Source organism: Mustela putorius, unplaced genomic scaffold (genome assembly GCF_011764305.1).
Source record: "Mustela putorius furo isolate JIRA1106 unplaced genomic scaffold, ASM1176430v1.1 tig00004039_pilon_pilon_pilon, whole genome shotgun sequence".
Lineage (NCBI taxonomy): Eukaryota > Metazoa > Chordata > Mammalia > Carnivora > Mustelidae > Mustela > Mustela putorius.
This window is the reverse complement of record NW_025422174.1, coordinates 1,672,144-1,687,942: the sequence shown is the minus strand read 5'-3', so window position 1 is coordinate 1,687,942 and position 15,799 is coordinate 1,672,144. Positions and strand designations below refer to the sequence as shown.

General features: G+C 56.5%; 1 protein-coding gene across 3 annotated transcripts in view; it reads left to right on the top strand.

The window, feature by feature from the left end:
- SBK1 (SH3 domain binding kinase 1) overlaps positions 1–15,799 on the top strand; it is a 47,256-nt gene that overhangs the window by 17,393 nt on the left and 14,064 nt on the right. Inside the window, exon 1 of one of the 3 annotated variants that reach the window (XM_045072520.1) lies at positions 5,738–6,605. The exons of 1 other annotated variant lie outside the window; for it this stretch is intronic. The gene's annotated coding sequence lies outside the window, so the exon portion shown is untranslated. Of the gene's footprint in view, positions 1–5,737; positions 6,621–15,799 lie in introns of those variants that run through there. One more of the 3 variants, XM_045072522.1, reaches the window with a different exon arrangement.

Sequence of the window (15,799 nt, the reverse complement as noted above, 5' to 3'; positions counted from 1 at the left end):
TGAGCGCTCCCCAGTGGGACTTCCTGTTGCCCACCTGGGTAACCCTCGGGCATCGCCTTCCTGGCTCGCTTCTCCGCTCCCCCCACTGAGATTATCTACCAAATAAACTACTTCCTTTCCAATCACTGTCTCAGGGTCTGTTTCCGGGAAACCCAAACTAAGACATCATGAAATCCAGACCCCTGGGGACCGTGTACTGAACAGCACTTGCTTCCTTCCAAATGCCTAGATTCCTGGGGATAGCTTTGGTGATTAATCGCTGAGGAAGGAGTTAGGACTGAACCAACTCTGGGTAGCTTTGCTGTGTCTGCTCTGAGGATTCCAGAGGCGGCTTCTTATTCCCCTGCCATAAGCTTGGGGGTGGGGAGGACCTATCAGATCCTCACTCCACTTCCCAGACAGAGAAGTAGCCCCAGCCAGCCCGGAAAGAAAGCAGCAGGTCTGAGTGCAGGGAGTCAGGGAGCCCAACTACAGCCCAGTCCTGTGTTTGTCAGAGAATATGAGGGGAGGTCATTCTAGCTAATTCCTGGATCTGGCTTTAGAAAACACAGAATCGCATTCTGCAAAATCTATTTTTTTTTTAAGATTTTATTAATTAGTTGAGAGAGAGGGTGATCTAGAGAGAGAGAACATGAGCAGGGGACAGCAGCGGAGGCAGAGGGAGAAGCAGGCTCCCTGCTAAACAGGGAACCCAAGGCGGGGCTCAATCCCAGGATCCTGAGATCATGACCTGAGATGAAGGCAGAGGCTTAACTGACTGAGCCACCCAGGCGCCCCTCTTTTCTTAATCCCCACCACCACCAGATCCCATTTAAAAAGACTTCCACTGGAAAGCCTGGGTCCTGAAATCTCAGGGTCCTGAGATTGAGTCCCACATTGGGCTCTCTGCTCAGCGGGGAGTCTGCTTCTCAAACAAATAAACTCTCAACTAGATAAATCTTAAAAAAATAATAAAATAAATAATTTCGAAAAAAATAAGTAAATAAAAAGACTTCCACTGAGTAATTTTAAACTATTTTGAAAATCGTAAGAGAAAAATACAGAGATGTAGAAACCTGTGCGTATCCACAGCTAGAACCAACGGTAATATTTTGTTATATTTGTGTCAGATATATATTTTTAAAGATTATTTATTTATTTATTTATTTATTTATTTATTTGACAGAGATCACAAGTAGGCAGAGAGGCAGGCAGAGAGAGAGGAGGAAGCAGGCTCCCTGCTTGAGCAGAGAGCCCGATGCGGGGCTCCATCCCAGGACCCTGAGATCATGACCCAACCGGAAGGCAGAGGCTTTAACACACTGAGCCCCTGTGTCAGATATTTTTTAAAAAGATTTATTTACTCATTTGAGAGAGAGAGAGAGCACACAAACACACACACACACACACACACACACACTAGCAGTAGTCGGGGGGAGGGTCAGAGGGAGAGAATCTTCAAGCAGACTCTCCACTGAGCACAGAGCCCAAAGCCCGCCTCAGTCCTGGGATCCATAGGATCATGACCTGAGGAGTAACCAAGAGTCAGATGCCCAGTCCACTGAGCCACCCAGGTGCTCCCCAACTCTGTGCCCACTGTTTTTAATGAACGAAAGGAAGGAAGGAAGGAAGGAAGGAAGAAGAAAACATGACACAGAAAAATGAGTTCCCATTATCTACCCCGACCCCAGGCCCATTTCCTAGATTCCATCTCCAGGAGCAACCACTCTGACCATTTTAGAGCTATCCTCATATCCGTTGGCAAGCTTTCAGCTACGAGGAGAATTGCCTTCAAAGCTGCTCCAAGTACAACTCAGCAGCTCGGCAATGTCATAAAGGAGCAAGGTTCTTTCCTCTCTGCACTGCCATTATACTGTACTTCCATCATCAGTGGCATCCTGCTGGCTACGGTCACAGACTTTGTATTTCGACACGGGAGGTGGAGAGCTCATCAGGACTCTTGCCGGAACACTGTGTTTCTCACTTCAGAATATATTCTCCGAAAAGGTAATGAGGGATTTAAAGATCGTTCACCTCCAGCTGCTGTCCATCCCGGGCTCCCCTCCTGTCTTCCTTCGGATCCATCTTGGGTTCTGGTGGAACTGTTGGTTTTTCGTTATTGGCAATAGCTTGACTTGTGTCTCCCAGGGGCGCTGGAGGCTCTTGGTCCTGGCTGTGAAGGGCTTCCGTAACCTTTGCTCAGAATGTCACCGTGGTCTTCAGCTTCCTAAACCTGATCTGCTCTCTGAACCGCTTAGTCGCCGGTGCCAGCAGGATCTCTGGCCGTATGGATAAGCGGGTCACCAGGGGCAGTGCCCTGGGCATGATGGCGGCCATGAGGGCAGAGGGCGCTTCCTATACTATCGTAAGGCGGACCAGCAAGCCAGGAATGCCTTCTCTTTGTCATGACAGGGGAACATGAACAATAAGGAGCATCACAGAACATATACCACACTGGGAAAATCCCCAAATGCCATCATTTTTCCCCAGCGTGGGGACTTCCAAAATGGCGACACGTCAGTTTCAGTCCAGCTAGTAGAGTTACCCAAACTCATCTGGTTTGAAACGAGATGTCTATATCCTAGAGGACAGGGGCTCTGTTTTCATTCCTTCCCCAGTCCCCAGCAGTAGCGGAAACTTTGCCACATTGGTGAACACATCAGTGATGTAGCCAAAGGGAAGTCCTGGGATGGATTTCTGGCCCCTCAAGCCTCCCTGAGCAGGGAGTGGCAAACTGCCTGCCTGGGGGCATGAGGACACACCCCCCCCATCCCCAGGCAGAGGAAACCTAAATGGACACCCTTTTTCTGACGTTTCTTCTGTGCTGTTATGGAAATCCTAGCCAAGTTTGATCTTGGGTTCTACTGCCCAGATCACACCCATGAAGATGCTCTCTGAAGGGTGGCATTGCTGTGGATACAAAACTGCGAGCTGGCAGGAGTGGCTTATCCCCAGGTGTCAAGGAAAAGGGAAAGCAGCATAACAAATAGTTGTTTTAGTTCCTCCCTTCAAATATGTTGTGATGGGTTCATTCCTCCAAGAAGAGGACCAAGGATGGGGTGAGATATTGCAAGCGGGTATCTTACCGGGGAAAATGCTTGGGCAGGGAAACCAGACGGGAGCCAGAGGAGGCTGGGGGGTGAACCATCAGGTTAGAGAGATCCAGTGCTTGGAAGAGGAATCGAAGGAAGGAAGGGGTGATAAGAATGCTAAGAAAGTTTTGATGACGCCAGTGGGAAGTCCTTGATCCCCAGATGCCCAGGAGGGAAGCTCTGTGTCTCTAGGGAACTGGACTCCTTCTTGTCTTCAAGGCACTGAGTCATGGTCTGGGATCAGCTAGAAGAAAACAAAACTCTTGGTCACCATCACCAGTGGATCCCTCCTGTGGATCACAGGGTTCCACATGTATTTCTCCCTGCTCCCACTTTGTAAAAGCATTCCCGCCTTCTTCTAGTAACTGAACAGGGTACTTCTCTCGTAACTTCTAGAAACAGATTAGGGTCAGGGAAGGGAAGTGACTCTTCTTCTTGCCTGCTGGTTCCAAGCACACGGAACCCAAAGTGACCTGGCCACAGCCGCAGCTTAAACTTTAAGGGGACCCTAGATGTGTCCCCTGAGAAGAGTGTGCCCCCTTTGAGGACCGGGACTTCTCACCCTGCAGAGCTTGGAGTGGTAGTGGGGGGCGGGGAAGGGGGGAGATTTGAATACCCACAGTGCATTTTGGCAAACATTATCTAATTGCATTGTGGGAAATCAAATCCCCAGGCCAGGAATCAGGAAAGGTTTAAGCAGCAGGTGGACTTGATAACCTCGGATCACCATGGCTGGGAGCATTTCCAGGCCAGATTCTGCTCCTGTCCCTCTCTTGGTCTCAGTTTTCTCATCTGTAACAAGAGGAAAACGCCCTCTAAATTCTAATGTTCCGGGACTCGCGTACTAGACACAGGAAGACATTTCCTTCCTTCTTTCTCCCTCTCTAGCCTCCTGCTTCCGTCTGCCTCATAACTTAGACCCCTCCATTAGTCTGTTTGGGGCAATAAGGTACTGGGAGAGGTGTAGAACAAAGGGTGAGATTGGAAACTCTGGACCATGGGCAGGGCACGGAGTGGGGAGAGAGGAAAGGCAGACAAAGAAAAGAAACCTGGGGAGGGTGCGGATAATTTGAGTGGAGAACAAAGAAGAGGAGAAAGACATTCTGTGCAAAGAAAACCGAGGGTAGAAGGCATGAAAATCTGAGAAAGCACATATTCCAGGAACACTGGCTAAGGCCAAGGCTTAATGGAGCAGAGGGGACCTCATTAGGGAAGTGTAGAGGCCCCCAAGGCTCCGGGGTCTGAACACCAGGATAGGGAAGTTAGATTTCTTGCCCTGGAAGTAACAGGACATCCTTGGCCATATTATGGAGAGAAGCAACCCAACCCACAGAGTGCTTTACAGAGCTGATGGTCCTCCAGTACTTGGATTCTAGAACAAAAGCATCGAGACAGAAGCAGGAAGGAGAAAAGCAGGGAACTTAGGCAATACTCTCAGAAGCAGAATTTGCAAAATGATGGCCCATGGTCTAGATTTGGCCCCGAAACACATTTCATTTGGCCCATTCACTATTTCCAAACGTGGGGATTGGGTTTTGAATACCAGAACATCCGAAGACGTTATGTCCGAATATGGATTTCCTGCTTCTCTTGGAAGGTCATCTGTCCCTACAGGCCCAGGACACTCCAGTTTGCCACATCTCACCACTTCCTATCACTGGATACCTGACCCCAGCCCCTAATTTATGCGATCGTAGATCTTCGAGCCTGTCATCCCTTGTTCTAAAGATCTAGACACAGGGTGGTTGTGAAGAGTATGCTGGGTGGAGAAAACAGCCTGAACAAAGGAAGAAACAGGGAAGGTGCAGGATGTGTGGGGCTTTTGCACTAATGTGTGTCTGGGGCCGCGTGGACGAGTCTGAGAAGGCAGGGAACTAGGGCCTGGGAGCAGGAGCGATCCCTGTCTCAGCGCCACCCTCGTCCTTCTGGGCTCCAAACACCAGCATCAGACAAGGCTGCTTCCTCACACCCCGGCAGTGCCTCTGCACGCCGCTCCCTCCGTTTGGAATCCCCTGACCTCTCTTCTCTCGGGTCAGCACTGGGCCCCTCGGCTGCCTCCCAGATGGGTCGCTGACTGTTCACCCAGGGGGTCCCAAACACGACCTGGACTGGATAGAGCCCCCGAGGCCCCAGTTCACGACCTCTTCCCGGAGTAGACTGGTAGTTTTCCGAAGTCTTGCTCGAAAGAGGACGGATGGATGGATGGGTGGGTGGGCGGACAGACAGGACACACTGACGAATGAATGAACGCACACACGCGATTGCAGAGCTAGGCTGCCCCCCCCCCCAAAACGGACCCATGCTCCGCCCCACAAGAACAGACTGGGACAGTCTGGGGCAGTCTGGGCCCGCAGGGGCCGGGAAGCTGGAGCAGGTGACCCTCTCAGACTCCCCCGAGTCCTCTCTAACCTCGTTCTCGCCCCCCGTGGGCTCTGACCTAGAAAAGACGGGGGGGGGGGGGGAGATGGAGAGGGAACCCACGGGCGCTAGGACCCTGCGCGGCCGGAAGGCGGGGTGGGGCGCCGCGCGCTGCTCCTCCCGCGCGGGGAGAATCTGCGCCCCGCGGCGCGCGGCGGGAGGGCGCGGCGGGAGGGCGAGCGCGCGCCGAGGTGAGTGCGCGTGCGCGAGAGCGCGCGCCAAGCGGGGCGGACAAAGGGGCGGGCGGCGGCGCGCGAGCCGGAGGGCGGAGCCGCGGGCCAGGCGGGCAGGTGCGCGCGGGCCAGAGGGCGGAGCCGCGATGCAGCGATGGAGCGCTGCCCGGGCGGGCGCCGGGGCCGGGGCCCGAGCACCGGGCGGATCGCAGGCGGGAGCCGCAGCCAGAGCCCGGACCAGGCCGGGGTCCGGGACCGCAGGGCCGGGCTGCTCGTAGCGGTGGCAGCGGAGCCCCCCAGCGGCTGAGGGGCTACCTCCCAGTTCCTGCCGGTGGCCCGGACTCGGCAAGCCCCCGCAGCCGGGGAGCGCGGGGATCCCCCCCACCGCCTCCAGGACCCAGAGACCCCCAAGAAAGCGGGAGACCCCTCCAGATCCAGCAGAAAGCGACTCCCCAGCTGGGGAAAGCGGAGACTTCCTCGGTATTCAGAAGAGAGTGACCTCCCTACGGTACGGCTAAGACTCCCCCTCTTCGATCTGGCCCCCCCAAGACCTAGAACGCAGTGACCCCCCCCGTCCGGGATTGCTGGGACACCGCCCCCCCCCCCCGGTCAAGAACCTGGTCGTTACAACTCCACACCTCAAGACACGAAGACCCAGCTCAGAACGCCCCTAGATCAGGGGGTTCCTACACCCCCCAAATTCCGGTCCACAGGAACCCCAAATCTAGGGAACTGAGGACAGCGCGAGAGCTATCCCTCACCAGCAGGAGGCCTCGGCCCCCCCCCCCCCCAAAGCTCCAGGACTCGGGCGACTGAGCCCCTCGCGGCGCCCTTCGCATCCCAGCCTATGGTTGTGGCGCCCTGAGCCCCCCCGGGCCGGGCGGACGGAAACCGACACGGCGCCCAGGCCCCCCGCCGCGGCGTCCCCGCGGCCCCAGCCCAGGTAAGCCGGGCCCAGGTGAGTGGCCGCCGAGGTCCCTAACCCTGCAGGTGGGGAAGGAAGTCCTGGGTGAACACTGCCCCCTCCCCAGCGTCGCCATGGAGCCGAGGCTGAAGGACGTCTCTTTGTGTCTCGCTCGGAGGAGCCGCCCCCTCCTCCTCTCCCTTCCCCCACCTCACACCCTAGCCCTGGGGTTTGGGCGCTGCCCCCGGGCCCCAGGGGGGAGTAGTGGTAGAGCCCCTCGTGCCATGGAGAGGGAGGGAGGGCAGACGGTGGACAGCCTCCCCCCCACCCTTCCGAAAACTGTGAGCCAGGAGCTGTTGGACTCTGGGTCCTTGGAGTATACATCCCCCCCCCCCACCAAGGGCAGGCTGAGTTCCCAAGTGAAGTCCCCCCTGGGAAGGGAAGATTTGGGGATGTCCACAGGTGAGGGGGCCTGTGGCTGTGGCCCTAGGGTGATGGCCGGGTTTTGGGGTGTGTGTCTTTGTCTGTGAGAGCGCAGGGAAGGGGTGTGTTTGAGATAATGGGTGGGAATCCTGTATTTTCTCCGTGATTCCATTGCCCCCCCCCTGCCCAGGCCACAAGGAAGGGGTCCCCCAAGTCATACTTTGTATGTTTTGCAGGAGGGGGCAAGCTCTTTCCAAAGTGAGGCAGTGGTTTCTGGGGAAGAGAGGTAGTCTGGACGGAGAAGCCATTTCAGGTCAGGGCACCTTTCTGTCCCCATGTGCCCCATGGCTGGCAAGCCCAAGACCTTCCCTTCTCCTGACCTCCGTAATTCCCAGGGCCAAACCTCAGGTTGGATCTGTGTGTCCTGGACAACCAAAGGACCATTCTAGGTCCTTGCTTTAGCTTTCCAGTCTGTACACAGCAGTCACCCAGCCCGGCCCTCAGGGAGGTCCTGCTCCCCAGGCCTCACAGCTCATGTGAAGAGGAGAGGCCCAGGGGATGTCATACCCTGAAATTCTGGATCAGAGGTCCTGAGAAAGGTCTGGACCTTGCTGAGGGAACACTCCGGGCCGCTGGGGTTCCCCCAGTCTCTTCTCTCAGCCCTGCATAGGCAAGCGGTGATGCTGGGGAAGGCAGGGCTTGGGACAGGTAGCCCCACTGGGAGTTTCTTTGTTCATTTATTTACTCAACAAACCTTTAGCTAGTGTCTGTGAGGTGCCAGGCTGTGGACGCAAGGGCTTTTTCCCCCACATCGTCCTGATTCTCTTTCCTGGTCTCTCCAGGTCAGGAGACCCTGGGCTCCTCTCAGGCCACTGGCGGTTGGGCCAGTGGAGGTAGGCCTGGTCCTACTGGTCAGGTCTAGCTGACCAGTCCTGACCCCGCACTTGCAACCCCTGTTCATCCTCCTGCTGCAGCCTTGGGGGCCCTGAGCCTGGGTGCCTGACCCCTCTCCTCCCCCATTCTCAATACCAAGTGCCCCTACCACACCGGCCGCTAGCACTGACCCAGGAGAGAGGAGGTGACCAGCAGGAGAAGAGGTCGGGGGTGCTGTGGGCCAGACCTCTGGCAGTCCCTCCTGCAAATTCAAGGACAGTCGAGGCAGGTGCCATCAGCCCAAGCTATAGGGAAGCCAGCTGCTCTGAAGACTGGGTGACCTTGGACAAGCATGTGGCATCTCCCCGAGATAATGACAGAGAGTGAGCCACTCACTCTGCAGTGTAGAGACAGATCACAGCTGTGCCACGAGGAGCACCCAGGTGTGTCTTCTCCCTCTGTGAAGTTCATTTCCAGCGGAGCCCAGGGTCTGATCATGTGACCCACAGGCACGGTGTGGAGCGAGAGGCCGAACTGCAGAGATTGGAGTCACTGTGACTAGGGGAAACCACCAGAAGGCCGGGGGCACAGAGAGTAGACCGCCCCTCCTCCTTAACCTGCAGCGGCTTCCCCTGAATCTGGAATTGAGCGCAAGTCCGAGCCGTTTGTGGCATCAGCTGTCACTTCCCAGTCACCATCTTCTACTTCTGGCTCCTCCCTCCTCTGGGACTGGTGCCTCCACTTGAGAGGCCCCACCACAGGATGGCTCAGAAGCAGCTTTCTGCCTCGACCTCCCCATTTGACCTGAACTGGCCTGACCCAGAGTGCAGAGCTGAGTTGGACTGGCTGATGGCTGGCAGCTTGGAGACTGTAGGACGCGTCCTGGGGTGCTGGGAGACGTCGTCTCCGCATCTAGACCCTGGGCCCCAGGAGATGGAGCCAGGTCTGTCCTGTCTACGCCGCAGCAGCTTTGTCCATACTAGAGACCGGCGCTTGGTACGGGACCTGCGGTAAAATACAGCTTCCAGTGTTCTGGTTCTCCAAACAGTGATCCAAACAGTGTTCTTCTCGTGTTTGCATTTGTTGCCAGCGTTGGAAAACAACATACGATTTCATAGACGAGTTCTGATTTTTGGATCCTCTTGAAGAATCAGATGTGGCCTTCCCAGGCCAGAGCCAAAGAATCACCGCCTTCTTTAGGGCACCTGCCCTCCAGCTCACCGGGGGCCTCCCCTGGCCTGCTCACTCCTTTACGGGACCTGCCAGCCCCTCCTGTAGGTATCTGGGCTTTGCAAGCCCAGGGCGGAGACCAGAAAATGTTTGCCCAGAGCGAGACCTCCGTCTGTATGTGTTTTGCACCCGTGGGTGTTCCTTGCCTCCGCCATGGCCAAGTTAGGACAGCACAGAGCAGTGTCCCTCTGGGGCGAAGTGGGAAGGTGAATCCGAATCCTGAAGCCAGAGCATCCCAGCCTGGCCCCGGTTTTACTCTGGGCTCCATCCTGTGACCCCTCATTGTGCTAGAAGGAGGCAACCACCAAAAACTTGTTTTTAATTGTCCCACTTGCTCGGGAGCAAAAGTCCAAGGCCCTAGGCCCAGGCATTGCTGAGGACTCTGGGGGGAGGGCTGCTGCCTGGGCCTCAGTTTACCCATGTGTCCAGAAAGGAATTGGACTTGAGGTTCTCTCACTATAAGCTTCCTCCTTGCTATAACTTTCTAGGACTGAGTTCAAGCTGCTCTTAAGTTTTGGTCAGGCAGGAGAGACAGGGGCCTGGACACAGAAGTCACTCAAAATTATTGACATTCCCTAAACATTCATGAAACCAACGGGTGTTGCCAAGCGGCTGGGCTGGGGGCCAGGGGCCAGCACTGGGCCCCAGCCACAGGGCATGGCCCTGGAAGGGACTGTGCCATCTTCCTGGATAAAGATCCATAGCAGCCCGAGGTCAAGGGAGATAGCAGAGCACCCTGCTGGGGGTCACAGGCTCTGGACTCCGTGGGTTTCCCACTTGGCTGCTGTGTGACCTTGAGTCTGTTACTTACCCTCCATGTGCTTCAGTTTACTTCTGTGGAAAACAAAGATAATACCTACCTCAAGGTCATCGGGGGGGGGGGTAAGTGAGCTACAGCATTACGAGGGCTTAGGAAAGGGTCTGGCATGTGAAAAGTGCTCTTTTTACAAGGGAAATTGGCAAGTGGATGACTGTGACTTGGTGGTCACGCCTCTCCGGTTTCCCCATCGCCAGTCCACAGAGCCCACACGGCTTCTGCTGTCCCCAGGAAAGGGGAAGAGAGTGTCTGAGGGCCCGTACTGTGTGGTGCTTAAGAGCATGAAGCGTGACCCCATCGGGGGTGGGGGTGGGTGGGGTGGGGTTCTAGCCCGAGAAGGCCCTTCCAGAACCTTGCACTGTGGCTCTCGGGGTGGGATCTAAGGCAGCTCAGCCATCGCTCTGTAGTCGAGGCCTCCTGCCCACCTCTGCTTTCTAGGTGAGGAACCTGCTCTGTCTGCTGAGCGAGCTCCCAAGGCTTTCTGCCCCAGGCGGTTGGGCATCAGGACAGAGTCAGGACCAGCATCTCCAACAAATCCTGAGTCTTACCCAAACCACCCACTCCCTCCCCTGCTCCCTGGACCCCCTTTCTGGCCGCAGAAAGCCCAGCAGTAGCCCTGAAGGGTCCAGTCAGAGCCCCTCGCTACCTGCCACCGCTGGGCCACAGTCCAGAGAGAGAACAGGTCCGGATTCCCAACTCAGCCCCCCCTTGGGGAACCGGGGAATATCGGGGTTGGGAGGAAGCGGTGGAACGTTTTCCAATGTCAAGTGCTCTGTGCCGGACCCTGGGGCACTACCTTCTCACTTAGTGCTGAGAACAGCCCTACGTGAACCCAGAGGGAGGAGTCTCACTGCCCGCCTCTGGGAGCCACCAAAGTGGAACTGGACTGGAATTCCCGGGGTTCAAATCCGCCCTGTACCGTTCCCTGGCTATGTGACCTTGGACAAGGCAGCTGTCCTGTGCCTCAGTTTCTCCTGATGTGCTGTGGGGGTGATAATAGCTCCTTCATTCTCAAGTTATGGTGAGGACTAAAGGAGCCTGTTACAAGGAAAGCCTGTCAGCTGTGCCGCTACTTCAGTGTCTGCTCTGTCACTTCTGCCACACCCTGCGGGGTATGCAAATGAGCTGGTCCCAGAGGGAGGAAGCCACAGTGATTCCCCCACTGCACCAGCTTTCCTTCCCTGCGACTTTAGCCACAGAATGTTCCAACTGCCTCTGCTTGTTGGGATGGCCCTGAGGGACCTCGGTGGGGGCTGGACAGGACAGAGCCTCCTCATCCTCCTGGTCAGGCCCCAGAGAGGCTCTACAAATCCCCACTCCAGGGTAGGTCCCCCGAGTCTGCCCAACCGCTCCCCTCACCCCCCCCACCATCATGGGATGGCTTCCCCTTCCCTAGCTAAGGCCACTGCCCTGCAGGGAGATCTTCCCCTCCTGAGAGCTCAGATATCTGCTGGCCCTGACCACCCCCCCAGCTGTCTCCAGAAGGGGCAGTGAGGCCCCCAGTTAACATATTTTAGTGGCAAAAAGCATGATCTCTAGACCCTGCTGTGTGACTTTGTGCAAGGTGCTTAACCTCTCTGGGCCACAGATCTCTCATCTACAGAAAGGGATGGTGCTTGTACCCACCTTGGAGGGTCACTGTGAGGACTAAGTGAATGAATATTTGTAAAGGGAATGGCGGTGAGTACCCCACTAAAGGTTTGGTGTTAATGTTGGTCCCCGCAAGTCCTGAGCAGAAAGGGAATGGTAGCCCCACTTTTACAGGTAAAAAAGTGGAGACTCAGAGGGGAAAGTCTTTACTCGAGCTGCCATATCCAGGAGTCAGAGAACATCCTGCCCACTTTTCCACCCTTCACACACAGTTCAAAGGGCAAGGCCAGCCAGAAGTGCCCAACAGGACCTAACCTGGGCTCTGGCTGCAGTTCTGGACATGACCACCCAGCTTTCCTGCTCCCACACCTAGAAGCTTTTAAGTCTTCCCTCATCCCTTCCTCTTTAGCCACACGCCTGGGGCAGTGGTGGAGTTGCTACAGGGGGCTGAACTCCAAGTCTCTTAAGGGTGAGCTAGGTCAGGTTTATGCTGTCTCTTCACTTCCCAGAGCTTGGCACACATGTTGGCTTCAGGAAGGGTTTGCTCAGGCCGGGGTTTTGGAGGGCGTGTCACCAAGAGAAAGCCAGGTTCTTGCCGTGGCCTCCGAGGCCCTGCGCACTGCCACTCCCTCCTCACTTCTCCTCGCACATTCTGCCCCTTGCCCGCAGCCGCTCCTCTGCACCCACGATGGCCCCCTCCGCCACAAAAGCTCCCCCACCACCTTGGGGCCTTTCCTGACCACCACCCGTCCATGGTCTCGCCCCTCACCCCCAACATTTCCTCACCTCTCCCTGCTCTGTCTTCCCCTCTAGGACTCTGTATTTTCTGACCCACATCTCCTCGCTACCTTCATGATTGCCTCCTAACTAGGCAAGAAGCTCCTTGAGGGCAGGTCCGTTTGCTTGGTTCATGAATGGATTCCGGATCCGAGAACAGTGCTCAACAAAGATTTACTGAACGTTGTGGGGCCGGACAGATAGCGCTAAGCCGCTTAGTCATGTGACACCAAGCACGTCAGCTAATCTTTCCTTCTCTGTTTCCATTTCCTGAGCTTTAAGGGACATAATAGGAATAATAATAGGTTCTCCAAAGACACTCGTGAGGCTTAAACCAGTCTCTATATATACATAAAGGACTTAGTACTTTACATGGTTCATAAATGTTAACTATTATTAATAACCTTCTAACCTGTACCTTATTATCCCCATTTAACTGATGAGGAATGGAGGCCCAGAGAGGGTAAGTGACTTACGCAGGGCTTCGTGGCCAGAAATTACCCAGGAATGCCTGAATGTGGGCTCCAGCCTCCCGAGCTCGGCTCCAGCCTCATTCCCCACTCTAGGGGCTCAGGAAGGGGTGAGGGCTGGAGCCAGGAAGGGCTCATTTCTTCAGGGAGCCTCTGGCTCACCCAGTTGTCTCTCCAATGGTTGCCACCTGTCCACTGGTGGGTCCCCAGCCGCCACCCCTGGGCCGGTCAGCGAGTGCCAGGCCCCCTCTGTGCTCTCGGCCCGCCATTCCTGTTGATCCGCTGGGTGCGGGGCCGCCCACCTCACCCAGGCAGCAAGGCCCCTGCCTCCTCCCACACCCGCAGGGGCTGCCACAGGCACTTGGCCCTCAGGCAGGCGGGGAGGGGTGAGGCCCAGGACCGCTCCTTCCCCCACAGGGTCTGGCTGGAAGGGCCAGAAGAGGCAGAGAGCCCGTTCCAGCTCCGGGCACCAGCTGCAGGCGGACAGCATCCCAGGCTATTAATAACCACCAAGGATGTGCCCCAGGGAAAGGGCAGACTGCGCCAGCTGGAGGGGAGGCCGAGGCAGAGCCTCGCAGCAAGGGGAACCCCAGGCTGCCCCTAGCGAGGAGGGCAGTGGCAAGAAGGCTGTCGCAGCTTCGGCCGCTCCATCTGCCTCCGTCTTCCCACCTGATGGTCTCCGAAGTCCCTTCTGGAAACGTGGGAGCCGGGTCAGATGGTCTCCGAAGTCCCTTCCAGCTAGCGCAGATTCGGGGGGTGAGATTCAACCGAGCCCAGACAGCCCCCATGTCCAGCGTAGAAAACCAAGCTTCAGGCAGACGGTGCTGAGTCGCAGCGAATCCACGACAGGTCGACCCATGGTCCCAGACCCCTCAGTCCGGCCAGTGCCGGTTCATGCTCATGGAGGCCCAGTGCCGGTTCATGCTCACGGAGGCCCAGTGCCGGTTCATGCTCACGGAGGCTGACCCCGTTAGACGGACGTTGTCAGCCCCCATTCACCGACGGGCAACCTGAGGCTCAGACAAGCGGCACAGCCTGTCCAAGGTCACACAGCAAGAGGGGTGGAGCTGGGATTTGTACCAAGACAGGAAGCAAGGAAGTGATGGCAGAATACTCTTCTCCTCCTATTGAACGGGATGCGGAATGTTTGCTGGAGTCTCTATTCATGTTGAAGGACCAAGGGGAGGGAGGGGCCTTACCTGGAGCCGCTTGAGGGCTCCCTGGGGCCCTGCCCCCCCCCCGCGATGTTGCATGTAAAAGTGTGCATGGGTGACTGGGGACTTTTCACATAGCCTTCTGTGACCCGTGAAGAGTTAAGAACCACTAAATAGTTCATTGGATAGACGGAAACTGAAGAGAAGGGGAGGCAGGGGGCTGCCAGGAGCTCCCTGGGACCAGCAACAGGGGCCAGGGCTCTGCCAAACACCTCACGGCCTTCCTGGGGCCAGAGGGCCGGGCTCTGGGTGCCCCGACTCCCCGGCAGCAGACAGGAGAACCCCCATGTGAACACATTTCTGCACTGGGGTAAACAAATGAGGGTCAGGGACCCCCTCTGGGGAAGACGGCAAGCAGCAGAGAGCCAGACTGGGACCCTCACCTTAGGGACATAAAGAGGGCTCTGCTCAAGGTGGGATGTCATGGAGCTCCCAGGGGCCCCCACCTTCCTGAGCATGGGCTGGCCCACTGTGGGGACCCAGGGCAACCAAGCTGGGCCATTCCTCCTCTGGCCTTTGGAAGGGGATCCCAGCCCTGGGCTGTGGAGCCTCGGTGGATGGGGGTGACTTCCCCTTGGCTTCGTCTGGACCATCAGCCACACCTAACTTTTACTGCCTAGACCTCAAAGGATCTTCCCTAGTGAAAAGTTTCATTCCTGCCCTGCCTTCGTCCACTGAGTCCCACTCCTCTCCCCAGAGACTGGTTCATGCATCCATTCATTCACCAAATAGTGAGGAAGTCGCTGTGATGGGCAGGCACTGTCCTAGCTGCTGGGGGATCCGCAGGAAACAAAACCAGCATCCCTGCCCTCCTAGCGCTGAAGTTCTAGTGGCGAAGAGAGAGGGTCACGGTAGATCTCACCAGGCAGTAGATTATATAATACGTTAGAAGGATACCGTTTACTCGGGGACACTAGAGCAGGATAAGGGGAGTGCGGTAGAGGAACCCTAGTTGAGAAGGTGTCGTTTGAGCAGAACTTGGAGGAAAGGAGCCATGTGGCCATCTAAGAGCAGAGAGAACAACCCCCAGGCCAGGAGCTGGCATGTTTGGGGGGACTGCGTGTCTGGAGCAGGGGAGGGAGGGCTGGACAGTTCAGAGGGGTAAACTGAGGGCTCCTGTGAGGACTTTGGAATGAAATGGGAGCTGATGGTGGGTGCTGAGCTGGGGCAGTGTGCCCCGAGTGGGCTGTGGTGGGTGGGGGGTGCTAGGTAGGAAGTTACCACTGTACCCGTGGGACCGGGAGGGCTCAGACCAGCGGGAGTGAGGGCTGAGAAGGTCCAGTACCTTTATTAATGTCTGTTGTGGATTCCGGAGCTCCTTCATGGAAATACTTGCATGGGAGAAACCTATTCTTATTCCCCTGCCCCTCCCTCCCATTTCAAAGTAGGATACTAAAGCAAGTGAGACAGAGGCCCAGAGAGGGCGAGGGAGCTGGGGGCGGCCGGGGGCAGCCGCTGTGCCCCACCGAGAAGCCACTGTCTCCTACAGGGCTGGGGGAGGGCCAGTGGCACGGCCCTCTGGGGGACACCGAACGTTCTATAGAAATTCGGAACTCATTCACTGTTTAAGCTGGCCACCCATTTCCAGAGCTGAGCATAGAGACACATCCGCATGCTACAAAATGACTTAGGTACAAGGCAGCTCTTGTTTAAAGTAGCAAAAAGTTGGACATGACCCAGTAGGGGTTTGGTTAAATAAATGGCAGTGTATGCGGCCCTACCTTTCCAGCGGCCCCAGGGAGGGGGCCTGGGTTCCAGTTCTGCAGTGGTCCCTCTCGGCCCATGCCTGCCTCCCTCCTCGGGCGTCTGGAGCCTTGCACAGTTGTGCCGGCTGCCTGG